At 48.7% G+C, this 26318-nt stretch overlaps 1 long non-coding RNA gene across 2 annotated transcripts in view; it reads right to left on the bottom strand.

Moving 5' to 3' along the window:
• LOC120603827 (uncharacterized) overlaps window positions 1–26318 on the bottom strand; it is an 88752-nt gene that overhangs the window by 17806 nt on the left and 44628 nt on the right. Inside the window, exon 3 of one of the 2 annotated variants that reach the window (XR_005653177.1) lies at window positions 13216–13272. The exons of the other annotated variant lie outside the window; for it this stretch is intronic. This is a non-coding gene — a long non-coding RNA (uncharacterized LOC120603827). Of the gene's footprint in view, window positions 1–13215; window positions 13273–26318 lie in introns of those variants that run through there. 2 annotated transcript variants of the gene reach the window in all.

Here is a 26318-nt window from a genome sequence, read left to right as displayed (position 1 = left end):
CCCCAACCACCCCACTTTCCTAGGCCCAGACCCTCTCACTATCTCTCAGGCAGGAAGCACAAGAGAATCAGCGAGCAAGCAGGCCCTGCCCTAGGTCCTGGGTCTCATCAGTGTTTCCAGGTACTACGAAGCCAAGAGCGTACAGGCTCAGGAGTTGGCTAGACTCGTGTTCGGATTCCAGCTTCTCGGTTTACCTGCTGAGCGACCGTAGGCAAGTTGCTAAACTTCTCTGTGGCTGCAGGGCTTGGGGTCACGTGAAAATAACCAGGTAATGCAGATGCAGAGGTTGGTGTGTCCTTGTTTGACAGACAAGGAGGCCAAAGACTATCAAAAAGACTGTGCCGCCTTTTCCTCTAAAGTCCCCAGAACAGCCAGGTCTGACACTGGAAGTCTGTTGTCTCATCTTTGCTCTGAAATTTAATTAAGTTCAGTTCTACCTGCATCGATTTACTAGCAAATGGGGACCATTTTTATTATGTTTTGAGTCCAGCAAATTATCATTTTCTTCAGGAAAGTCCACCAACATGATCAATGGGGAAATGTACAAATGCATGGGGAGAGAAACCCATTCTGCCCAAATGACAGCAAACCACATTTGATCTGGGGCAAATTTAATTCTCTGCTCCGGCTCAATATTTCCAGCGAAGATTTCGAGAAACCAAATTAGATTTTCAGTGATGGGAATGCGTTTTAACACATGCCACAGCTGGGCGGGTTCAACTTGTTGAATCAAAGATGCTATTTCCTGCCATGCTGAACAGCAAAATCTGGGACTCAGTTATCTGAACCCAAGAAAGGAAAGAGACAGTTTAGCCCTAGGCACGTGCTCCATAGAGGTGTCACCCAGTTTACATGGGAGGTGGGGGAGGGTGGGGAGGCAAAGCCAGAGGGGTCGCTCTTACCGCTGAGCTCTACCGCCTGGCCAGAGAGGAGCCTAAGCATTAAATAATGACACAGTCGCTCCAAAACGCAGGTTTTGAAAAAGCCGCGGACACCTTCCTCAACAGTAAAATTAACTCAGTCCAGCCAGTGAGACTTGGAAGCGTTTTGAACCCCTCGTTACACACTTGGCTTCTGAGCCTTGCCCCACCATCTCGGTCAGCTCAAGCTCCACAGACTGGGGGCCAACGCACAGGCACTCGTTTCTCACAGTTCTGGAGGCTGAGGTTGGGGTGCCAGCGTGGTCGGGCTCGGGGGAGGGCCCTCTTCCTGGCTTGCAGACGGCCACCTTCTCCCTGTGTCCTCACATGGCAGAAAGAGAGTGAGAAAGTTCTCTGATGTCTCTTTGGAAGGGCACCCATCCCACCATGAGGGCCCCACCCCCCACCCCATCCAACCCTCATGACCTCCCAAAGGCCCCACCTCCAAATCACCTTAGAGGTTAAGGCTTCAACATATGAATGGCGGGGGCGGGGACACAATTCAGTTCATTCTGCCCCTGCCCCACCCCAAATTCATGTCCTTCTCACATGCTGATGACATTCATTCCATGCTAACAGACCCAAGAGTCTTAATTCATTTCAGTAACAACTCTAAAGTCTGAAGTCCAATGTCTCATCTAAATATCATCTAAATCAGATATGGGTGAGACTCGGGTATGTTTCATCCTGAGGCAAATTCCTCTGCCCCTTTGAACCTTTGAAAGCAGACAAATGACCTGCTTCCCAAATACGATGGTGGGACAGGGGCAGGATGGGCATTCTCATTCAAAAGGGACAAGCAAGGAAGAAGGAAGGTATGATGGGTCCCGAGCAAGTCTAAAATTTGGTCGCAGCAGACTCCATGAGATCTTAAGACTCGAGAATAATCCTGAATCTGTGGGGCTGGGCCGAGGCCTGGGAATCTGCAGTTTTATTCTAAGTTCTCAAGGTCCCTGCACCTCAGAATGTGGCCTTAGAACAGCAGTGTGGCTGTTGCCTGGGCCTGTAGCAGATGCAGACCCTCAGGCTCCCTTGCACTCAGTGGTCATTAAGGGATCCAAATATGGCTCTGGGTGTAATGGACAGTAGCTATAAACAACGTAGTGTTTGAAGTGCTTCATGCATAGTAATTCATTTATAAGGCAAACTAATCCTACGAGGTAGGGACTATTATCACCCCCATTTCACAGATGAGAAAAGTGAGGCTCAGAAAGGTAAAGAAATGGGCCAAAGTCTCAGTGCTGTCCTGCCATGTGCTGAAGCTGGGATTTGAACCCAGGCCGACTGGCCCCTGCTGCCCCCTTGCTCAGCTGGTATATTCATCTAGGAAGAGACAAGCCCTGAGCCATCCTGGCTGCCTTCCGGGCCCCAGACACCCCAAACAAGGCAGTCAGCACCTCTGCAAAAACAGCAAGAACTATGCTCCTCCACTATGTCCTGGGGCTAAATAATACAGATTACATTGATTCTCCAGGATGAAAATGGCTGTGCAGATTTGGTATAATTATTACATTTTTAAACTCAACCAACTTAGAAAAAACTCAGTGCATGCAAGAAGATCAGCCGAGGGCTCACATAAACCCCACAAATAAGTCAACTCTCCGTCTCGAACCTGCTCCGAGAATTGCATTCCAAGAAGATTCTGGGGCGAGAATAGGGGGCAAAGCAGGTAAAGATGCTTTTTTCCTGGCCTCCAGCCATCAGGACTTGTTTGGACACTTTTATGTGGTCTGCCCTCTGGACCAAAACTATTTTATAAAACCCAGCTATGTTCTCTGAACTTAAAATGTCAAAACATAAAAATAAAAATAATAAAAAACCCCACACGCACATAAAACAGGGCTGAATTGCTTCAGGGGGCGTGAGTGTTCTCTCTGTCACTATGCTCATATTTGGAGATACTTTTCCCCCCGAGTCTGCTGCAACTGAGTTATTGGGTAGTGATGTTCATAAGTGAGACTGGCCTAGGATTTAGTCCCACTTCCCCAAAGACAAAAAATCCATAGGGTCATCAAAAGTCATTGAGGCCCCTCAAGCAAGGACAGCCCCAAAGTAGATTAATACTAGCATTGTATTAACAGGTGGTTCTCCCCAAGGCTTCCAGGGGCACAGCCCTGGGAACAGTTGAAGCCATCGGCTGGTTGCTAAGAAGTCAGAAGTCTTCATCGATACGGATTACGAGGCCAAACAAGGCTGGAAGGCGGACACACGGCAGGAACTTCAGGTTCCCTGTGTCCTAGCAAAAGACAAGGGCTGATGTCCCAACCAGGGATTGTTAAAGGCTGGAAGACTCGAGAACCTTCGGAGATTCCCCGCTCCCCGCCCCCCAGTTCTGTGAAGCAGGGATGACAAGGGCGACAAATGGAGATGTCATCCACGTAACCGGGAACAGAACAGACTGAGTCTGGAAGCCAGAAAAAGGGTTCCCCTTTGATCAAAGAGGATTATGTGTTTGCACATTTCAGCAGGCTCTGCTCCCACGAGGCGGAGAGTGACAAATCGGGCTTCTGCACAGCCTTGGGCCCACCCGGCAAGACTGAAATCCATTTGTCTCTGGTGTTGACAGAGACATTCTGGCAAAAGCTGGGGCCAACCAACCAGAAATGTGGCCAGGAGACAGCCTTTCGGGATGGGCCTCCGAAAGCCTGACCGAGCTCCAGCACAATTTTTAATAAAAGATGAAGAGCTCATTGCAGCGCTGTTTATCACAGCAACAAAAACCTGTTTGATCAGCAGGAGACTGCATTCATCCATATCGTGAAAATTACATTTTCAAAGAATATCTAATAACTTGGGGAAATACTTATGACATACTGTTGAATAGGACCCACAGCACAAAACCGATTTTCTATGCATATAGAGATAGAGGTTTAAGGCGAAAAAAAGATGGAAGAATAATCACCAAAATACTAAAAGTACTTATTTTGAATGGCGGCAATAGGGGTGGCTTCTACTTTTTTTCTCATCTCTGTTTGCATTTTCTAATTTTCCATAACGAACATGTATTATCCTTCTAAATCAGGAAAAAAAAAAGGCTACACATTGAAAATATGTTTCTGATTCTGTTTCTTAACAATAATTACTGTTTATTGAGAGTTTAGTATATGCTTTAGATTTGTTATTTTATGTTATAGTTAATAAAACCATAAGAGGCAGGTGTCGTTATTATCTGCCTTTGCTTATGGGGAAATGGAAGCTTCCAGAGGTTAGGTGTCTTGCCTGAGGCTCAGTCACCACTAAAGGACAGAGCTAACTTCCATGAGGATATGTTTAGTGCCAACATCCATGCTATTAACCCTGAAACTGGCCAGAAAGTGGGGCCCCAGGTGGGGTTGCCAGATATACTACAGGATGTCCAGGTGAATTCGAATTTCAAATAGACGATAAATAATTTTCTTCGTATAACTATGTCCCATACAATATTATTAATTCTGTATCTGAAAGTCTCATTTAACTGGGCATCTTTGCTTGTTTGTTTGTTTGTGTTTCCTAGGGAAGCGACCTCTATTTGCAAACTGCTGGGAAAGAGGCTTAGAAGCAAAGCAGCCACCCGAGGGTTCTAGAAAAAGTCAGGTTTGGGCCCCAGTGCTCTTCCCGAGATCCAGGAACTAAGTCGGCCTCCAGGCAGGCCAGGAAAAAATCACAGTGTGTCAGATTCCCTCTGAAAGAAAGCGAGGCTTTGCTGACCACACAGGTCTGCCGCCTGGAGCAGACAACCACACTCAAGCGAGGGATGCCCGGGAGTCCCAGACCCCCTCAAACAATATGCCGAGCTCTGAGAGGCCACGCTTGGGGACACGCCCACACGGGGTGGGAACGGGCTTCTGAGTCCCCTCTACGTACAGTCGCTTGTCCGGCATTGCTATCGGTAGTCAGGGTAAGAGATTCACAGCCCTCAACCCCATGCCCTCAGCCTACTCTGTCCCCACCCTCATTCCCATGGGATCGTTGTGACAACCGTGCATCTTCAAACCCAAACTTAGACCAGTGTTTCTCAACCTGGTTGCCCATTAGGATTATCCGGGAGGTTTCAAAAAACACCGACGTTCAGTCCACTGGCGGAAATTCTGATTCCTTGGCCGAGGGGTGCCTGAGTGTGGGGTTTTACGACACCTCCCCAGGTGATTCTGATGCCTAAATGAGGGTTAGGACTAACCGTAATAATCCGAGTGCTGGGGATTATTGTGGGCTCCCCAGGGGTGGATGTCAGAGTCATCTGTCAAACCGAGACAGACAGCGAGGTAAAGCTGCAGATTGCTGAACGGATTCAGTGAGATCAGCTCAGAGAGCGCCCTGCACAGAAAATACTTGGCAAGTGTTATTTCTTTCCCTAGAATCAAACACACTGTGAACACGGATTGTACTTTTCCTTTTTTTACCCACACCCGCGATCATTTACACCTCAGAACAGCTCTGTTAGGTAGACACCATCATTGCCCCCTTTGAAAGATGAGAGAACCAAGGCAGAGAAAGGTGACATCTTTCTCAAGATTGCCAGCTGGTAATAGGGGAGCCTGGACTTGAACCCAGGTGTTCCCACTGCAAAGCCCCATGCTCTCAATCCCTTCTTTGAATCGTCTTCCTACCTAAAAGGCTCCTCTAAGGCAGATGAAACCACCTACCTGCCACCCGCTGGCCTTTACCTGGCTGTCCCCCTGCCTAGAATGCCAGTCTCTTCTGCCTCCAAATCATAACCCACCCGGGAAGCAACCTTGGTCCTTTCCAGGCTCTTACAGACCTCCCGGTAAGGGCTCATCATTCATTCACTCATTCATTCTTTGTTATTAGGCAGGCAGTTACTGAACTCCTACTGTGTGCCAGATACGGTTTTATTCTGGGGCTTGTTTCATTGCAGCCAAAGGGAGTTTTCGCCTAACCCTGAGCACAAGAAGCCATCAGCTGGTTGTAAACAGAGGGCTGGTGTGACCAGATTTGTCTTCCTGGCTGTCAGCAGAGGACAGGTTGGCTGGGGCCTGAAGGTGGAGGCAGGGAAGCCAGGGAGAAGGCTAAGAGAGGAGGCTGAGGGAGGAATCCAGGTGAGACGGGAAGGGGCCTGGTCCACTGTAAGGATGGACATCTTCCAAAGAAACTTGCTACCCATCAAAAGAGGGGTCCTTACAACTTACTCTGGCCCTTCAGACATTCTGCAGCGTGTTATCCGGGGGCTGGTTTCATTGTTATATGTGCGCATTGCAAAATATTTAACGATCAGGCTCCTTGCCACCACCACTGCCACCATGGAAACGACTGAACATGGATCAGAACAGACAAGGACTCCAGGGCTGGGGTCGCTGGGCAAACCTCTCCTGCTGGGCTAGGTATTAACCCTTTCCTCCTGGGATAAGGGAGCCCCAGGCGAGTGGCTAGGGTGGAGGAAGGGCATTCAGGGGGTTTGGGATGAAACTGTTGTCCATGTTTTAACAACCAGTATCAAAACCAAAAGGTTTATACCAGCTGAACCTTGCCCCCTCACTATATTTTAAGCTTCGAGAAAGTAAGGCTAGACATAATAAAGTTAATTAGCTAGAAATTTGCCCAACAGGTGTTCCCTTCTGGATGAAAAGGCCCTGGTGCAGCCCCAGGTCCCTCTACCTGGGGGGCATCGCCCAGGTTGACGTTTCCACCTTGCATTTCCAAGATGAAACCCTAGAGTGCTTCAGGATGGACTCCTGGCTCTACCGAGGCCTCACGTCCTCGAGCCCAGGAAGAGAAGGTGCTATTTGTGGAGGAATGCAGTGGGTTTCTTCTCCGTGGGGAGAGACTGTTCCTTATGAGGGCACGGTGACTTGCAGACGCTCAGCTCCTGGCTCCAGTCCTGGGAGACCAGCTGGGAGAGAGCCTGTGCCACTTCTCCTAAAGAGTCGTCCTGCACTTTGTCATGCCGACGTTCTGACATTTTATGGTGGGGGGGTGGGGGGGAAAGATTATGGTTAAGAACAAAGAGGCAAAGAAATCTATTTGAGTGAGCGCTGGGCTTGTTCTGGCTCACCCTCCCCTTACACATCCAGGTAGCTCAGTTCTCCACCTGCAGAATAGGTAGGATTACTTTTGCCCCTTTGTTCTTCAGGAGGATAATCTCAAAATGGGTGACATCATATTAATAGCCACTGCTGACATGGTTCCTCCTTCTCGCTCTTTCTTCCAGAGACATTTAACAAGCATTCGTGGATTTGGGTGAGGGGACACGCAGACACAAACCCCTGCTTTGGGGAGTCTATACTTTTCTAGTGGGTTCTTTGATTTCCTGATGACCGGCCTGCAGGTGGTATTCTTGTTGTCATCCATGAGTCTCAGAGAGAAGGACCAGCTGCCGTCATATGCTGCTGGTGAGAGGCCGTTCTGGGTTAGAACCCAGTCTCTGATCCTCAGTCCAAGTTTTGATCTGGCCGTAGACCACACACACACACACACACACACACACACACACGGGAAAATCCACTTACTCCAGGAAGATGCCCCCTAACCAGAAACCATGGTTAGTCTAAACTGCTTAGAAATGAAGCACAAAAGGAAAGAAAGAACGTGAGTGTTGAACTTGGGCAAATCTGCATTTGAGCCCCATCTCCCCACTCAGGCAGAGTGTTTAACCTCTCTGGGTCTCGATGCCTATCAGAAGAGCAAGGGTATTTTGGCTTTGAAGGCCACAGAAATAAAAGCCTGTAGCCTGGAGACTTCAGAAAAACAGAGAAGGCTTAGGTCGGCTGTGGGGCTTTGGACAAAGTGCATAAACTGTGCCTCTGTCTCTTCATTTAAAAAATAGAGCCAACACAGCCCTCACTGCAAAGGGTAGGCGTGAGAATCAAATGTAATCATTCCCATCGAGTCTGCCACTCAGCCGATTATGGTGTCACTTCTCTGTGCTCTGACCATCTGCATTTTGGCCAGCAGGGCAAATGCACGTTGACAGTGTCAATGGAATTCCAGGCAGGGGTGTCCCTTGTCCCCGACCTCACGCAGTGGTAAAAGTGCCTGGAGCCAGATGCCCAAGTCTGAATCCTGGCTTTTGGCCTTCCGGCCCATGACCTTGGGGAAATCATTAGACCCCCTGTGCCTGAGATGATATTTGTACCCAACACAGAGGGTTGTTGTCGGAACTAAATGAGCGAATATAAGTAAATGCCTTGGACCGGTACTGGGCATGTAGAATCTACTCGAGAGGTATTTCCTGTTACTGTTTTTTCTCAACTCGTGTTTGGTGATCGCCAAAAGAAATCACTCTCTTTGCCAGGAAAGGTGCTCTGTGGCTTGCGGGTGACCCCCGCTCCCCGGAAAATCCCGCTGCCTTGTCTCAGTGGATCATGTCCACCGGTGTGGCTCACCTCACGCCTTGGAGCCACAGCAAGTTGGAAATAATCCAGCTGGAACCGGCACCTGCTGGGTTCCACCGAAGGGACCCCTTCCCTCCAGTCAGAGTCCCTGGCTACATGTCACTGCTTCTGAGAAGTTTCTTCCAAGGGCTACATTTCTTCCCATAACTACCCCACCGTGGGTTTTCCAGGCTTGCCTGTTATGTATAAATACACTTAACTTTTATGGAGCGTGTAGTGCTCTCGGCGTAAACCATCTCCTCCATCCCGCAGGATTAAAGGAAGGGCTGGGACGTAGCAGGGGCTGTGTGTAAGCGGCAGAGCCGGGATGGACTCTAGCTGACTGAGTGTTCACTGACGCCTTCAAACCATCCCATTGCGTTTGTGGTGAGTGAAACAGGGCACAGGGGCCCACCCGACGTGGGTGAAACCAGCAGCTCCCACTTCTCTCCATCTCTCCGCCAGCACCGTGGTAGTTGGAACTGCTGCCAAGGTCACCTCACCCCAATTCCTGCATCTGTTTTCACCCCCACCCAAGTTCACACTGCGCTGCCCACAGCCGCCTGGTGATATTGTACAGTGTGACCCAACTTGTCATAGCCTTGCTTCAAAACCCCCAGAGGCTTTTAGAATAAACCTCTCACCCTGTTCTAGCCTTCAGGGCCCTCCCGCACCGACCTTGCCTTGAAATCTTAACCTTGAGTTGATCTCAGGAATAAATGGTTGGAAGTAGTTTATTTCCATTGGGCCGATGAAGTAGCAGCTATGGCTCTCAGCTCTGGAGTCGTACAGCTTATTCATTCATTTCTGCATGAAGCCAACAGATACCTATTGTGGGCCTATTGTATGCCAGCCTTGTTCCAGGCCCAGAGGGACAGGGGTGACCTGGCCCAGGGCAGTGAACAAGACAAGTCCCTGGTCAGGCTGCTTTCTAGGGCATGCAGACTGCATGATGGTTCAGGGGCCGAGGCTTATGAAGGCCCCACACACTCTTTAATGCTCTGTTGTGGCCATCTTGATATTCAGTCATTTTTGGACGAGGACCCCAATTTTCATTTTGTGCTGGACCCCACGAATCCTGTCATCACCCTGGCCCTGCCCTCGGGGAGTTCACATCTCGAACAGAGATGACACTAAACGGAACCCCAATTTCAGGCCATGAAAAGTGCTACGAGGAAGTAAACTAAGGCATGGGCTGGCAAGCGACAGGTGACCCTGGCTGGTGGTGTCAGGGAAGGCCTCCCTAAGAAGGTCAGCAGGAGAGTTCAGTAGGCAGCAGTGGGAGGTGGGTGACAATAACCCTCCAGGCAGGAGAAAGAAGAGCCAGGTCTGAGCTCGAAAGCAGGAACATGTTTGCCGAGATGGAGGGACAGGAGGAAGCCAGTGTGGCCGGAGCCTGGAGAGCTGGAGGGTGAGGTGGAACCGCCCCCTCCCCACCCCCCGGACCAGGTCAGCCCCTGCTGGCCCGGTCACTCCACCTAAAGCAAGCCAGGGGCTGCTGAGGACAGCTTGACCAAAGGTCCAGCACCCTGGGCTCCAGTCACCACCAGAACCACAGAACTCTCTCATCCCACCTCTGTAACGAGGGGAGTCGACTGGACGGCACCCACTGGCTCTTCCACGGGTAGCAAAGTTTGTGACGGCATTTCCTGCCAAGCGCTGAGCGATGGCTAGCTCTAGGGCTCAGTCGGCCTGAGAGAGTCAGTCCCGTCCCTGAGCCTTGCTGCAATACTGGGGAAGGCAGATGCTACATCTTCCCTGCAGCGGTTGAGGGTTGGGGGCCCCGGCTCCAAGGCACAGCAGCTGGGAAAGGAACACAATGCTCAGGTTTCGGGGAGCTTGGCTGCCCCTTCTGAGAATCCCTGCACAACATTCTGTGGACTCCAAAAGGCCAAGTTTGAATCCCGGCCACACTGTTCCCCCAAATTCTCTCATTCAAGAACCATGTTCATAATATATTATCAGGCTGTTATTTGCTTAATCTTTCATGGATTAGATTATGATTTTTTTTTCTTAAATGATTTTGTTTTTAAAGGAAACGTTTATGTCATTACCATATAATATTTGCCACAAATCGAAGGTAACCATGAAATAAACACTTTGCAATATCCATGTTATTAAATTCTTGCTAGATATCGATACTGGCCTCAGGCCTGCTCTTTGTTTAATAAAAGGGAGAGTCACAGTCATTTCACGATGCACATACCTTATGTCAAATTGTTACGATGTGCGCTTTCAATATCTTACAATTTTATATGTCAATTATACCTCAAAGAAGCTGAAAAAAATAAAATAAGAGGGGGGTTCGCAAGCATTAGAAAGAGGCTAAAAGGACTGAGGGTAGTAAAAGAAAATAGAGACTTTCTCCCAAATAACCAGAAAGACTGAAAGAGGACAGGACAGGGAACAACGTTTCATTCTGTGACTGGGTTTTGTCTAGCATCATGTACGAACACATCTAAAAATTATCTTCCTTACTAAGGAACAAAACTCGACCCTGTCCAACTTAAGACAAGAGTCTGCTAACAGATTCTTGGGAAAGCCCACCCGCTGGGAGGACTGGGCTGGGGCCTCGGTGCCCAGAGCATCCTGCAGAACTGGTCCAGGGGAGACGCCAGCAGGGCCCCGCTGGAATGTGCCCCCACCAGCCTCAGGACTGATATCAACCCCTGACAGTGGACCTGCAGCCACGCCGTCTCTAGAAAGAGGATGTAGCTGCTGCCACCCCCTTCGCGGCAAGTGTGGCCCTGACTTTTCCATGTCACTAGCTTCCCGTTCAAAATCTGGGTAAGTTCGTCTGATTGGCAGGGCTGGAGTCATGCGACCGTCTCCCTCTCATGGCTGCAGAGGAAGCGCGGTAAAGGAGTATTTGACATGTTCAGCTTCTATCACGAGAAGTAGATTTTTGTCTCAGATGATGGGTGAGTCCCCAGGCACGGAAAGGGGTTTTGAACACCCAGATGTCAAAGAAAGGAACAGAGACGCCACCTGCATGTACCACCTGTGCAGAGGGATGTCTATACAGCAGGCCTGGCTGCTCTCTTTTGAAAGACCTGCTTACAGTTCGGCCCTCGGCTAACGTCCAGGAACTTAGATTTCAATAGGGGTCCCACCCACCATTTATTGATAATGGTAGCTCATTGCGCCTAAGGTGTTTGTACAAACAATACGGTTTGTGCTGGAAACCTGCTTTTCTTTCAAAAGTCTGAAACTGTGGTGCCAGGCAGAGGCTGCCTGGGTGACCAGCGGCCTCAGTAAAAATCCTGGCACTGAGTCTCTAAAGAGCTTTGCTGGTTGGTAACATTTCACATGCATTGTCACAACCCACTGTTGGGAGAATTTGTCACGGCCTGTGTGACTCCCGTGAGAGACGCCTACCTGGTTCCACCTTTTTCCTTTGCCCTGTGTCCTTTCACTGTAAGATTTTGCTCTGTGTCCTTTCACTGTAAGATATCACAGCCGTCAGGAGGACCATGCGGCGGGTCTCTTCGATCTTGGGGTGGTTTGGGGGACCTCCCACCTACAACCAGTGTCACAGCCTTTGAGAAACACCGACTCAGCCCTCAGAGGGTAGAAAAGTCAAGACGCGCTCAGGATCTATAACTACCAATTATACAGACTCTTCTAGGCAAGTCTGTGAGGAGGATAGGCAGCCTGGCCAGCCTGCTCACAGACGGGGAAACTGAGGCTCGAGAAGGGAGTGACCCGCCAAGACTTCAGGTCTGGTTAACTTAGAGCTGAGGCAAGAGCCTGAAGGAGCACTGGACCCCTAGTCACTGGGCCCCCCACTCCCAAAGCTCCCCAAGGCATGGAGTCTGCCACAAACACTCCGTAAATAAAACAGGACCAGAGGCGGCCCAGGCGGGGAGGACTTAGAGCTACATGTCTCCAGCGCATCTGCCCTGCAGGATCCAGCAGCATATTTGGAGCTAATTCTGAATATTTAAAAGCCAAAGTTGTCAGAAATATCTAACACAACTGGAAACTATATTATTTTTTTTTTTTTTGAGGGGTTGGGTCTTTTTTAGCTCAACTCAAAACAGAGGCAAAGTTTTGCCTCTCTTGTTGCTTTTCATGTCGAGAACCTGGCACATCATGCTCAACCACTGTAGTGGGCTGCGTGGTGGCCCTCCCAAAGACATGCCCACGTCCTACTCCCTGGAACGTATGAATGTTACCGTATATGGTAAAAGATGTGATTAACTGAAGGATTTTGAGGGGAGGAGTTTATCCCGAATTATCTGGGTAGGCCCTAAATCCAATGACACAAAAAAACACTCTTAAAAATTCACTTATGTGGCCTTGGATGGGAGACCACCTAGGAAGACCAGGTGCTGTAGGCATAATAAATAAAAAATAAAGGATCGTAAGCGGACAAGGTCCTTGCAATCTGTGAGGTCAACCAAGGGTTGCCTCGCCTAAAAAAATCACTTATGTGGGCGAGGCAGAGGGAGGTTTGACAGATGGCAGAGGAGACAGTGACGTGAGGACAGAGATAGAGATGGGAGTGATGCAGCTGCACATCAAGGAATGCTGGCAGCCAGCGGAGCCAGAGGAGGCAAAGAACAGAGTCGGCCCGAGAGCCTCCAGATACCTCCGTTTCAGACTCTGGCCCCCAGAACTATGAGAGAATACATTTATGGCATCTTAAGTAATTTGTTACAGCAGCCACAGAAAACTAAAACAACCGTGAAAATTATTCCAGATTTTGAGAAGAAAAGTCAAGTGATTGAATTTGCCACACCCCAGGGCCTTTGCACCTGCTGAACTTCCGCGGTCCGGTGCCCGGCTCACAGCATGCCCCGCTCCTTCTCACAATTCCCGCCCCTGCTCAAATGTCACCTTCGCACAGAAGCCTTCAGACCTCAGGCCCCCAGTAGAATGAGCTGCCAGTCACTCTCTAGCCCCTTACCTTATTTTAGGGTTCCCTTTTCATATAATATAAAACAATCTATCAATCGGTTTACTTACTGATTGATAGATTGTCTCCATTGAGCAGAAACCTGGCCTGTCTTGTTCACAGCTACATTCCCAGTGCCAAGGACCTAGTAGGGATTAAATAAATATGTGCTCAGTAAAAGTGATTAATATTATTTGCTACTAAAACACTGAGAAACACAAACTCTCTACGATAAAACTTAATACTCCAAAGAATTCTTTAGCTACAAAAAGTCTCTTGGCTGTGGCACACTGTCACTCCCTTCTGCCAGAAATTCACTTGGATGGAAAACTTTCCATTCCCCCCTCTTAAAGATATCTATTTTCTTAGATGCCCGTGAAAAGAACTTGAAGTCAGCCTATTCGTGGAATTCAGGCAAATTCTGGCACTCCTGGCCAACTGGAGGGGGAGGGCTTGAGAGGAGCATCACTGTTAGAAACAGGGGACCTGTTCTGCTAGTTATAGCTGTGTGCCCTCGGGCTTATCACCTCCCTCTCTGAACCACAGTGACCTCCTTATAGGGGGCGGGGTTTGAATTAGTATGGGCAGTGGGTCCTATTTATGGAGCAGCTTCCAGGTGCCCAACCCTGCACTATATTATTTATGTGTGTACTTCCCTTTGGTCCTCGTGACAACCCTATGAGGTAGGTACTCTGCTTGACCCCATGATACAGATGAGAAAACTGAGGCGCACGGTTTCATCGCTTGCCAGGGCTGTGTAGCTCATAAGGTAGAACCCAGACTCCCGAGTGACGTACCAGGATGCTGCACTGCTCAAGACGCTTACCGCCCTCGAGCGGGACGGCACACGTGCCCGTCTCTAATCAGAGTAAATGTCTCGAGAAACTGTTTTCTCGTTTCCCCTGCTCTTTAAAATGTGCAACGAGAGCCAGTCTGAAAGTCAAAACAGCCGTGCCCTACATCAAAGCGCAAATGCGAATTGCGTGGCCCACTGCACTGTGTCAATGTGCAGGAGAAGAATGTTCTCCTCCCGGTGGCCTTTACATTCTTTATTCTCCTGCTTCTGCTTCTCTCTCCACAGCAGGCAAATGCACCGATCCACTGGTGGGAAATGTAAAGAGTACTTGAATTATTTACTATAAAAAGGCCCTGAGCTGCCAGCTTCCTCTCTGAATTATTTAGCATTATTGTGTACAGTTATGTATGTGCTATGTCGATATGCTATATTCACATTAACTCTGCTAAAAAGAGACTCTGTTCTAGGTAGTGTTGCAGATGCCCTTATCTCTTCGGCATTAGCCGCTCTATCCGTGATGATGTCAGGGATAGCTAATAGTATTTGCTAGGAGTCCAGAAGGTTCAGAACCGGGTCCATCAGAAAACACAGAGAGATTTACCTTTACTGCCTCCCAGTAAAAAGGTAAGATGACTGGGTCCCCCCGGCAGGGAGAAAAAAGCCAGAGCAACACATGCAAGGAAGTTTTAGCTGTTCGTTTCCTGAGAGCCTACTGGGTGCCTCGGCAAGTCTTTCCCACGAAGCGCAAGATGCCAATCGTGCTTTTGCAGAAACTGCTGTAATAGTTGATAGATAAGAAGCGTGCGTAAGACAATTAGAGAAAAAGCAAAAGACGGCTCATTGGAGCTCCACGACTTACACCCAGTGATCTCCGGCTCTTTTGCCTCTCAGAATTCGCGAAATGGGAACAATATGCCTTCCTCCCAGCACTGCGGTACAATGATTCAATGACCCTCATGCGGAATATCCGGCACACGGCCACTCATTGACACCCGACACAGCACAGGCACCCAATAAACGTGTAGAGGGTACATGAAATGAATGAACAACGGGAAAAAAAGGCAGCTGGCTGTATGAAAGGACAGAGACGAGCCCACAATGGTTGAGCCTTGAAAACACCAGTCACTGAGGCACCGGAAACACCCTTCCCCTTCCTTCCCTGCCTTTTTACAGGTCCCATGTCCCTCTGCTGTGCTGAGCCCTCTGCGGTGCGTGAGGGAGGGATGCGTGCATTTAAGGAATATCTGTGGAGCACCCACCAGTACCCAGCCTTGTTCTAAGCTGTGGGAGGATCGCCACGAATAAAAACCGGACCGAAATGCTTATTATACACTGTAAGATGAAGAAGATAGGTTCTCTGTCTTCAAGGGGCTTAGAAAGGAAGACGGGCAGGTACAGAAAATCACAGCGTAAAGTGCCGCGGATGCTGAGAGAGCACAGTGCAGGGCACAAGGAAGCAGAAAAGGAGACACGCCCGGGGCCGAATGGGGGGTTTCGAGAGGCATGTCAAAGAGTAGCTTGTGTCTAAGCCGATGTTCCGAGCTATGAAATTGTCCCCTGCGCTATCTGGAGATGCTGAGGGAAGGGGCGCCGAGGTGTGGCTAATGATAGGGTTCTCGACTAGGGTCTACAAAGGGGAGTTTCAAAGACAGGTCCTTCCCCTGCCACAAAAGATGAATTTCTCTGTTAACTTTAGGAGGTAATAAAAATTTTAATTAAATATCTTCCGAATTACAAAAGGGCGGCAATCATGAAAAAATTATCTATGCCATTTCCTCTTGAAAATGGCCAGTTTCAAATGCGGTTTTGGAAAATAAAGCGGGGAAGGGAGCCTAATAAAATACAAGACAGTGTCTCGGTCAGGATGAAAAGATTCAACAGGGAAAATTAGGAGATACTTTTTCTTTCCCCTCTCTCTCTATCCCCCTTCTAAAGGTATCTGTTTTCTTAGATGCCCGTGAAAAAAACTTGAAGTCAGCCCATTAATGGAATTCAGGCACATTCTGGCGCTTCTGGTGGACTGGAGGGGGAGGGGTTGAGAGGACATGGACCCCTTTGGTTACAAATGGTGGAAACTCAACTCAAACTGGCGCCCTCAGGCATGAATGGATTTGGGTGCTCATAATATAATCAGGAATTTGTCTCTGCCCATCTCTGGTCTCTGTTAGCCTCTGTGTTGGTTCATTCTCAGAAGGCATCCCCATATTCTTGCCAAAAGGCTTCTACAATCTAGGTGTACATCCGTCAGCTCGGCAACCCGAAGAGAAAGCTCATCTTTTTTCTAATAATTCCTGCAAAAGCCCTGAGGTCAGCTCTGATTGATCTGGTCACATGCGAATCCCTAAGTCAATTCCTGTGGCCAGGGGAATAAGTAAGCATTCAATGGTCAAGCCTGGTCACATGTCTACCCTTGGCATCAAGGGTCTGGAGTCGGCCCACCTTGAACCTCAAACTGAGAGTGGAGAACAGGTAGTTCCCCAAAGTAAAACTAAGGTTCAGTTACCAAAACAAAAAGGGAGAGATCCTGGGCAGACCAGAACCACGGCTATCCGGGATGGGCTCCTGCGAGACTTATCTCACCAACAGAACCTAAGTCGGCAATTGAGCCTGAGATTGGAAAGGAAGGAGTGATTTCTGAGACAGTGTGAGGTCTAGAACAGGTGACCTTGACCCTGAGGTCAGTCAGGTGACCTTAACCATGTGTACTCACCTCGAGGAGGAACAGGCTATGAGTGTAATGAGAGCCATCTCCCCACGCTCAGTACCACGTCGGGGCTCAGCAGCCTACTGTGGCGATCCCCCACTACAGCATATCACAAAGGGCAGGAGCTACCACCCCCTCCCACTTAGCCGCTGGCCTGGCTGGTTACCATGAGGACAGAAAACTCTGGTGGCCAGGGTGACCAAAGGGACCTGCTCTCCAGCATGGGTGGGACCAGCAGGACTTAGAGGCAAGCAGCAGCCAAGAGAGGGCACCAAAAATCACGGAAGCCACAGGATTTGGGACCGATGCGCGTGAACACGTGAGGCACTGACACCATCTGAAGAGTCTGGGGAGCCAGCAAACTCAGCAGGAGTAACACCAGCAACGGTCGTCTGCTTCGCCCCAGGAGCTGTGCTGAGCATCTTGCAAGCACCATTTCTTTGAATCCTCACGGTAGCTCCATGAGATAAGAGCCATGATCCACCTTTTACAGATGAGGAAACCGAGGTTCAAAGAGATTAATTCATTTGCCCAAAGGCCATCAACTAGAAGTGACAGAGCTGGGATTTGAACCCAGGTCTTCCTTACCACGAGGGTTCTGTTCTTGCTTCCTTATGTTATCTCCTCTGCAGGCGAGCGCTTCGCACACATCCAATGGGGAGGCACCAGACCAGCCAGGATACAGAGAAGAGGAAGAACAATCCAGAAGAGGATATTTCAGGGGCGGGGCCTGTGGTCCCATCCCAGCTGTCCCTGTTTTGTGCTCTTGGCCCTTGGCAAGTCACATAAGTCTCTCCTAGCTATCTTATCATCCATTAAAAGGGGGCTAACGATATCCGAAGCATGCCACAGGACACCACGCGACGGTGCACACAGATGTGTTTGAAAAGCATACAGTGCTGCACAGACGTAAATAATCACAATAATATGCTGCGTAAATAATCACAATAATATCCTGCGAAGAGGAGGCCGACTAATGTATCAAATCCTTCTGAGGGAGGAGGTGATTTGTGTTGATACCAGCACACTTCCTCAGCCAGAACAATGCCATCTGCCTGCAAATATTGTGATGTGGGAAGGAAGAAACAATCTTTATCCAATTGTCTTTCTTATAAAGATGTACTGAAGTACAATTAATTCTCTAACAATTCCATAATATCCTCTTAATTAGTGGTAAAAATAGGCATTCCTTCCCAATGCCTCTGCTATTATATACGAAATGCTACTTCCCCATTCATAATATGCTAATATACTAGAAATTAAAAGCTTCAAGATACCGTTTAATGACTGCGTTGGGTTTGTTGAGGATAATTGCATCTCCCTCCCACGCTTCTGGAGTTCCTAGTCAGAATCTAGGGGGTAATTGAAACAAGAGGGACAAGAGGAGCCCCGCCCCCTCAAGGTGGCAGCTCCTTCTAGATACGTCTCCTTGAGACGCTAAGGGGTATAAACTTGAGAGCTTTCTCCTCCTTTCTGCAGTGGGAAGCATTCTCCTGGCATGAGCCCTTGCTCCAGTCCCGTGCCTTTGGACTTGACATTTCGCTCTCCGCTGAGTCCCTACGCCCGCCCTACGGACTCACTGGAGATAACACTCTGCACAGGATGTCCCAGCCTGGGCACCGCTGACATCCTGGGCTGGATCGCTCTTTGCTCCTGGTGGCTGTCCTGCACCTGCTAAGTTGTTTACTAAGAATTCCTGGTCTCTGCCCACTGAAAGCCAGTAGCACCCGTTCCCCCACGAGTTGGAACAACCTCAAATCTCCCCAAACGTTGCCAAATGTCCTCTGGGGAAGGAAAGGCGCAGCTGAAGAACCATTGACCTAGCATAAGAAGATTTAAAAGAATTTAAAAGTCTATTCGTAGACAATTGTTAACTAAATCATGGCCCATCCATCCAACGAAATTTATGCAACAGGTACAAAGAGTAAGCCAGCCCTAAATGAACAGACACAAGAACGATCTCCAGGTGAAAAAGTCAGGGTGAGAACAGGAGGTACAGTAAGCTAATTTTCTGTGTCACCTTATTTACGTACTTGCTTATTAATGTATAGGATGTCAGTAGAGGGGCACAAGAAGATGTCATGATGGTCACCTCCTGGGAAGGTAACTGCCCAGCCGGATATGGACATCGGAGGGAGACATTTCACATTTACATTTATGTCTGAATTCTGTGCCCTGAGCAGGTATCATTTATTTTAAAAGTAAATATAATTTAAACTATAAACACCTAGCGCATTGTCTGGTTTGGAACAATCTCCATAAATTCTACTTTCATTCCTTCCTCTCCACTGTCAAAGTTACTCTCAGGGAGCCTCAGACAGAATATCTTTAGCTGCCACTTCCTGTCTCCTTGAACATTATCAACAATTCACATCTTGAGAGCAGTTTCCAAGCCCTGCAGACTGACACCCCCTGCGCAAGGAAGGCCAGGCCAGCCTTGGGTTTTCAAAGAGGAAAACTGGGCTCTGAGGCTTGGCGGTATCAGATCCCTGATTCAGAGATGGATTCTCAAGTCCTCCGTGACACTTTACAGTCGAGCTGATGCAAAGGCTGAAATATGAGATCCAGATACACAAATGATACACGTGGCGGGGGAGGGCAGAGAGCTGGAGTCACTGCTGCATAACAAGAATGTCAATGGTACTTCTTCAAACAGTGAGCGTCCTTTGACCAAATAAAAATGTGGTTGGCCTGAAAAGGAATTTGATTTCTTCCACCCTATTTAGGAAAGTCTCTCTCAGATGATAAGCATTTAAGTGCCGCCTTATAGGTGGGTCACACCGTGGGTAAGACACGTGGTGTGAAAAACTTTATCTTTCCAGCATCGGTCTCTTCATTTATCAACTAATACAGGAATTGGGCCAGATTAGTATTTTCCAGTGTATCTAAAACAACTCTGAAGAAAATTATGAGGTGTTAAGAGGCAAGGCTTCCTGGTAAAATAAGCTTGGATAAACTAGATTAAAGGAAGTTAGGCACGTTTCTTTATTGCAGGACTTCTCAGAGCCTTTACTGAGAAGGACAGAATAACTTTTCTTGAAAAATTAATTTGTGGGTTTTTGCCTTCTGACATCTTCCTGGGTCCTATACCTAGACGGTATGGAGACTCATTCGTGCTTCCTGGCCTTGGGGGTTGGGGGGTTATTGCGAGGTGGGAGGGAAGCAGCCTCGAACCTTCAGTAAGTCAGGTCAAACAGCATGGGAATGTGAGATGTACTTCAGCAGCAGAGAACGGGTCATGGTTTTGAAAGTGCTGTGAACTGAATGTTTGTGTCCCCCCAAAATTCATGTATTAAATCCTAATGCCCAATGTGATGCTTTCAGGAGGTGGGGGTTCTGGGAGGTGATTAGGCCATGAGGGTGGAGCCCTCGTGAATGAGGTCAGCGTCCTTCTAAAAGAGACCCCAGAGAGCCCTCATGCTCCTCCCGCCACGTCAAGACATGGCGAGAAGACACCCGTCTGTGAACTAGGAAGCCCTCGCCAGACACTGAGTCGATTGGCACCTTGACCTTGGACTTCCCAGCCTCCAGACTGTGAGAAATAAGTGTCCCTTGTTGAAGCCCCCCAGCGTGTAGTATTTTTGTGAGAGCAGCCCAAACGGATGTGACAGAAGGCAAGGAGATGAAAAAATCTGCAAAACTAGGGACGGAAAGTATTCTGGGGCTCCGCTGCCCTGCAAAGCGGGAGCCTCTGTCCCCATCAAGTATATGGCAAGACCCCAGAGAAGTAAGACCCCTGGAAAACAATTCTATTCCCCAGAGATGGCAGAGCTTCCAGACAAAGGGAGGGATCTCTCAGACGATGCCTGATAATTGGGAGTGCTCCCCCTTACACACACATGCATGCACGCGCGCGCGCGCGCACACACACACACACATTCCGTTGCCACCTAAGATGCCCCTCCAAAGAGTTCGTTCAGCACCAGGTGAACAAAAGCCCAAGGGTGGCTGAGACTGCATTCCAGCCTGAGAGGATAGCTACTCAGAGAAGGCACTGGTGGGTTAAATACATCCATAACAATAACAAAAGGCTGTAGTTGGTACACGCTTGAACAGCTGTGTGCTGGGATTCCTGTCTCCGAAAAGGGCCCCTGGGCAGAGCGAATCCACAAGGGGGGTGAGGGATACACCGCTTCCCAAACACTGCCCCTTTCTGTCTGCAGGTCAGCAGCTGTGAGGAGTCTGTGATGACGATTCAAGAACAAGATGAAGCTGCACGTGCTGAGGGGACACTCGCCGTGCGCCCAGCTCCCCAGGGCGGACTCCACAGAGGAGACAGAAAGAGAAGGGATGGCGCCACCCACTCCCAGGAACTGAGAAATTCAGCCGCTTAGATGGTACCCAAACACGGGAGAGTAGTTCGCACTTGTATCAAGAGCCTCTGAAAAGTTTGTGCATTTAATTAAGCCTAGTAATTCCTCTTCTGGACCTCTGTGGTAAGAATCAATATAACACGCTGGGGTTGTTTTTATGTAAAAAAAAAATTTTTTAATCATTCATAATTGGGAACGAGAGGGAAGTCCAAGAATCAGAGTCTGGACACGTGAACGGCACTACCTCCGCCTGATGAACTATCGGGCAGCACTAAAAGTGAGGTTTGTGAAAAGGCTTCAGTGATATGTGGAAACTTCACGAGGGAGCGAAGCAGAAAACAAATGTGTACATTTCGCACATCTCCACTGTGTGAGTTAAATGCATAGAAAAATAAAGGAAAGGAAGTATACTAAGACATTACCTGGAGGGGGGGAGTGGGGAAGGTCGACGTAGCCAGAGAAAAGGATCTTATCACAATCCAAGGTAGCACTTGAGACGCAGGTGGGACTTTTCTGTGCATTATGTGGCTTTATTCCTTAAGAGCCCACCTGGAAAGGTGAGACTGGCAGGTCAGCGAAGGGCAAGGTCTAAATGAGATGTCACGGCAAAGGTCCTCTCCCGGACTCAGAAATGGGGCCCTGTGTTTGTTTTCTGTGGCCACCATAACAAATGCCACAATGCAGAGTCTTCAAAAAATACGGAATTACATATCAGTTTTCGTAGGTCAGAATTCCAGGTGAGGTGAACAGGGTCTTCCGCTCAGGGCCTCCCAAGGCCAAAATCAAGGTTTCAGCAGGGCTGCATTCTTACTGAAGGCTCTGGGGAAGACCACTTCCAAGTTCATTCAGGTTGCTGGCTGAATTCAGCTCCTCGCAGTGGTAGGGCTGAGGCCCCCATTCCCGGCTGACTGTCCTCCAGGACTGGTCTTTGTTCCTAACAGCTACCTTCACCCCTTCACCTGTTCTCCATGTGGCGCCCTTGGGTGATGGCAGCTCAAATCTCACTGACTTCACCTTCTGCCATAAACTCTGATTCCAGTTGGAGAAAGGTTTCTCTGCTTTGTGATTAGGTCAAGCCCTCTCAGATAATCTAGTATCATTTCTCTACGTCTCAACTACGTCTGCAAAGTCCCTTTTGCCAGGTGACATACCATATTGACAGATTCTCGGGATGAGGGCGTGGACGTGTTGGCAGGGCCATTCTGCCAAACACAGACCCCTTTCCTCCTAATTTCAAAAGCTCCTGGCCTTTCTTCTTGATCACCTGACACCACATTAGAATGAGCCCGCCATTCTGCAACCTGCCCCGGTGAGTCCCAGCTGTCCCCATCTCCAAACATTTGCCCAGGGCTGGAATGCACCCACAAACTGCTTGAATGGGGGACCACACAGGTGTTTATTTTCTCCCCAGAAAAACTGCATTCACAGAGAAGAATTTCAATGAATTGTTTTGCAACCAACACAAAGCGGACTGTAACTACCCAAAGAAAACATTAATCAAGTGGCTATGAAAAATGTGAGAAAGAAGGCAAAATGACATTTCATCAGCCACCCTCCTCTCTCCGCCAAACTTTCCCAGCTCTGATGAGCACCCTTCCAGGTGTGAACCGCAGAGGCACCTGGGGAGCCCTCACGGAGAAAGGCTGATTCCTGGGACCCGGAGTCTGATTTTCAAATGTGTCCGCCCCTCCCCCAGAAGATTCTTAGTCACACTATCTAGAGGGGCGGCCTCCAACTTTAAAGCCTGAGAGTAATAGCTGAAAAAGGCTTCTGTGCCTTGTGAGAGGGAACCAGAGGGCAGCTGGACTCTCCTCTGAAAACAAGGGAGCATCAGGCAGAAGCTTCTGGGAAGCAAAAGCTAAAGGAAAGGTGACTAGTACAGGAGAGAGAGCCCAGAGATGCAAAGCAGGATGGGATGGGGGTACCACTGAGTAGAGATCTGTGCTCAGGGCGAGGAGGAGGATGGCTGGATAGGCCTGTCTGAGTGGCAGTGATGGCTCTTTGCAACTGGCTTAGAGGAGGTGCCCGCCTCAGAGCAACAGCTGAAAAGGGGAGACAGTGCCGTGCTTTAGTGCCCAGTCAAGCAGCTGGATTCTCCCAGTTCACCAGTGGTTGACACTGGGAAATCATGTATTCTCTCTCAAATCGTTTCCTTAAGCTGTAAAATGGGATGATAATGGTCCTTTCTTCATAGGGCTCTTGGGTGGATTAGGGAGGCATTTCACATAAGGCTGTTGAGCTTCTAAGTGCTTGTACCAGCTACGAATGCTTTTGGCTGCAAGGAACAGAAAGCCTATGACGTGAAACCCAGGGGGTGTTTCTTACTGGCAACAGTTCAGCAGATCCACAACCTCAAGACAAAGGGAGGTCTCTGGGGTTCTCTGACAGTGCTCCTCAAACTCTACCGTGCACACAGATCACCTGGAGGTCCTGCTAAAATGCCGATTTTGATTCAATAGGTCTGAAGCAGAGTCTAAGAGTCTGCATTTTTAACAATCTGGCTCTCAGACCACACTTTGTTTTAACAAGACACTTGGCCTGTCCCTCATAGCTACAAAATGGCTGCTCCAGCTCCAGCCATCTCATTTGCAGGCCAGCCACAAAGGGGGCTATGCCAGCCATATCTGCTTTCTCATGAGCCAACAGGGCAGATATCCTCATAAGTTTCACTGGTCTAAAATGGACCTAACAGCCATCCATAGCTTCATAGAGCAGTTTCCATGCAAAAAAAAAAAAAAAAAATGAGAAACAGGATTGTTACGATGGGCTTAAAGTTTAAGATGTAAACCAACCACAATTTATCCAGAGCTGGGCATGTTGCCGCATAGCATAAAATCAGCTTTATTTAGCAAGGAAGGAAAGGACAGATATTGGGAAGCAAATAGCAACATCCTAGCAGCACGCCACACTATTATCTGAACAAAATTCTTAACACAGAGTGAGTGAGCTCTCAAAAAATGGTAGCAGTGTCCTAATCAGCACCTCATTAACATGTGTTGAGAGGACAAGATGCGAGTTCCCTTCTCCACTCCCGGACTCCACACCCCAACAGCCAGTGCAGAAAGGAGAGGGGGCTGGCTTTCCGGGAGCCACCGTATTCTTGTGTCCCCAAGAGCTGGTCTCCTGGGCTGTGCAGTGTCAAGGGCTGTGGGCAGCGCCCAAGGAAAGAAGCATCTGCACCCGTCAGTAGTCGGTCCTTAAGCTCTCTGGGATGCAGCAGTCACAGAGGTCAATCTCAGAGTCGATGGCCCAGGCGCTTCCCCTTCCTTGTAGCTCTCCGATTCCAGAGGAGGTGGATCTCCAACTCCGCTGGTTGCCCTTGTCCTTGACCCCAGCCTGAGACTCAAAAAGGCAACATGGGGTGGGCCTCCATGATGCTGTTTCAAAGGAGAGGCTATGGCCTTCTTTTGAGTTGGATGAAGGAGAGAGACACTGAGCAGATAGATGTACCTGGTCAATTTAGCTGAGAAGACAAAGCACTTTCTTGGAAAGTCGGAGATGTGTCACTTTTCTGGGGTCAAAGGGAGGACACTGTGGAACCCGGAAGTCCTGGAAATAGAACTCTTGCTGCCACCTTCTTCTTAGAAGTTACCTGGCGGGAGCTCACCTCTGATGCAAGCCACCTGGCCACACAGGGGCCTGTTTGATTCTGCCTTCCCTGTGGCTCGTCTGGTTGTCTTTAACCGAGCTTCCGCCCTGAGCAATGTTCTGTCTATTTTACAGAGAGAGAAAAGCAGAGGACCAGAAAGGTGGATTCTGAACGTTCGATCTGGGGTCGTGTCACCCTGGAGGGCTTTGCGTGTAGGCCTGGTTAACGAGCTATAAGCAGTGTTGGAGTTCTAGAAATTGAAAACCGCCCTTCAGGAAGCAGCTGGGGCATTATGAACATTCAACAAGATTTGGAGTCCAGAGGCCTGAGTTTAAATCCGGGTTCTTTCCACTTAGCGGTCCTCCGATGAAACTGGGCCAGCTTCGCTGACTTCATCTGTTTGGATATTGGTGATGAGAAGAGAGATGGCATAATAATGACCAACACTTAAGCACGTGATGGGAGGCACTGTTCTAATGGCTTTACATGTATTAACTTATTTTGCAATAACCGTGAAGTAGGTATATATCACTGTCACTCCCATTTTTCAGATGGGGAAGTGGGGGCACAGAGAGATGAAGTAACTTGCCCAAGGTCGCACAGCCAATATGCGGCAGAGCGAAGATTCCAAGCCAGGCACTTTGGCCCTCTAACCCAAGCTTATTTCCACTCCGCACCATGGTGCTTTGCAAGTGAGGCCTGATTTCGATTATCAGGTATTATTATCCTCATCTTAGTAAGCTTATGTGACTTGTCCGAAGACAGAGACCACCCGCCTTCTGAGCCGAAGGACACATAAGAAGGCAGCTCCTCTGTGAATCGTGTCCTTCCTCCCCTTCTGCAGCCCAGGTCCCCACAAAGGCCCCCACAATGGAGCCCCACTCATGCTGAGCCCAGTCCCCACAGCCAACAACCTCAAATTGAGAGCACGGCATCCATTCATCCGCTGGCAGGAAAACCATTTAAGCATTTTGCTATTTTATTTCTGCCAAGCCATAGGGGTGTTGCAAAGAACATTTTTTTTTTCTTTTTTTGCATTTAATAATATATAATTACCTTTCCTCAATCATTCTGGTGGAATGTATGCTTTTCAATCTAACACCGAGGCTTTTTAAAAAATGGGAGTAGGGAATGCGTGAGATGTATTTTCAATGCCCAGAAAGGACCTTTTGTGGTCCCTAGAGGGAAGAGTGAGTAGACGGATATCGTGTTTGTGTTTCTGACTGCTGTTCCTTGTAAAAGACTGTAATGAATAAAAAATCTGAGGCAGGGGGTGGTTGGGGAAGTAGAAAGATGGGGCCTGTAACTGCTTTCTCCTCCCCCTCCCCAAAGCCTCCGGCCTGCCTAAGAAGCAGCCTTGGGTACCATAATTAATTCATCTTGGTAGATATAGGCCATTCGATGCCAAAATTCACCGGCTCCAGCTGCTCTCAACCAACATGTTCATTGCTATTCAGGTCTTCATTCCAAAATGATGAAAGTATACATAATGCACAGGAAGAGAGGGAAGCACACAAAACAAATATGCAGGTCTTAGTGTAGCGGTTCTGATGGAGGCTGGCCCATGAGCTGAATCTCAGTCGAAGAAGGTTTTTTTTAAAAAAGGGCTCCTATGAGAAATTTGTAAAGATGAAGACAACCTGCCGATACAATGTAAGTTATAACAAGATCAATGATACAAATGGTGAGGATTCAGTGCCACACTCTGCATACACCTGGCCGCCTGTTAAGTATGGCAGCATCACTCCGTTACCCAGCCAGCTAATATGAACAGTTTTTATGTTACAGT

Source organism: Pteropus medius, unplaced genomic scaffold (assembly GCF_902729225.1).
Source record: "Pteropus medius unplaced genomic scaffold, Ma_sr-lr_union100, whole genome shotgun sequence".
In the NCBI taxonomy this organism is placed as follows: domain Eukaryota; kingdom Metazoa; phylum Chordata; class Mammalia; order Chiroptera; family Pteropodidae; genus Pteropus; species Pteropus medius.
Note: the sequence above shows the minus strand (reverse complement) of the source record. Positions and strands in the feature narration are given on the sequence as shown.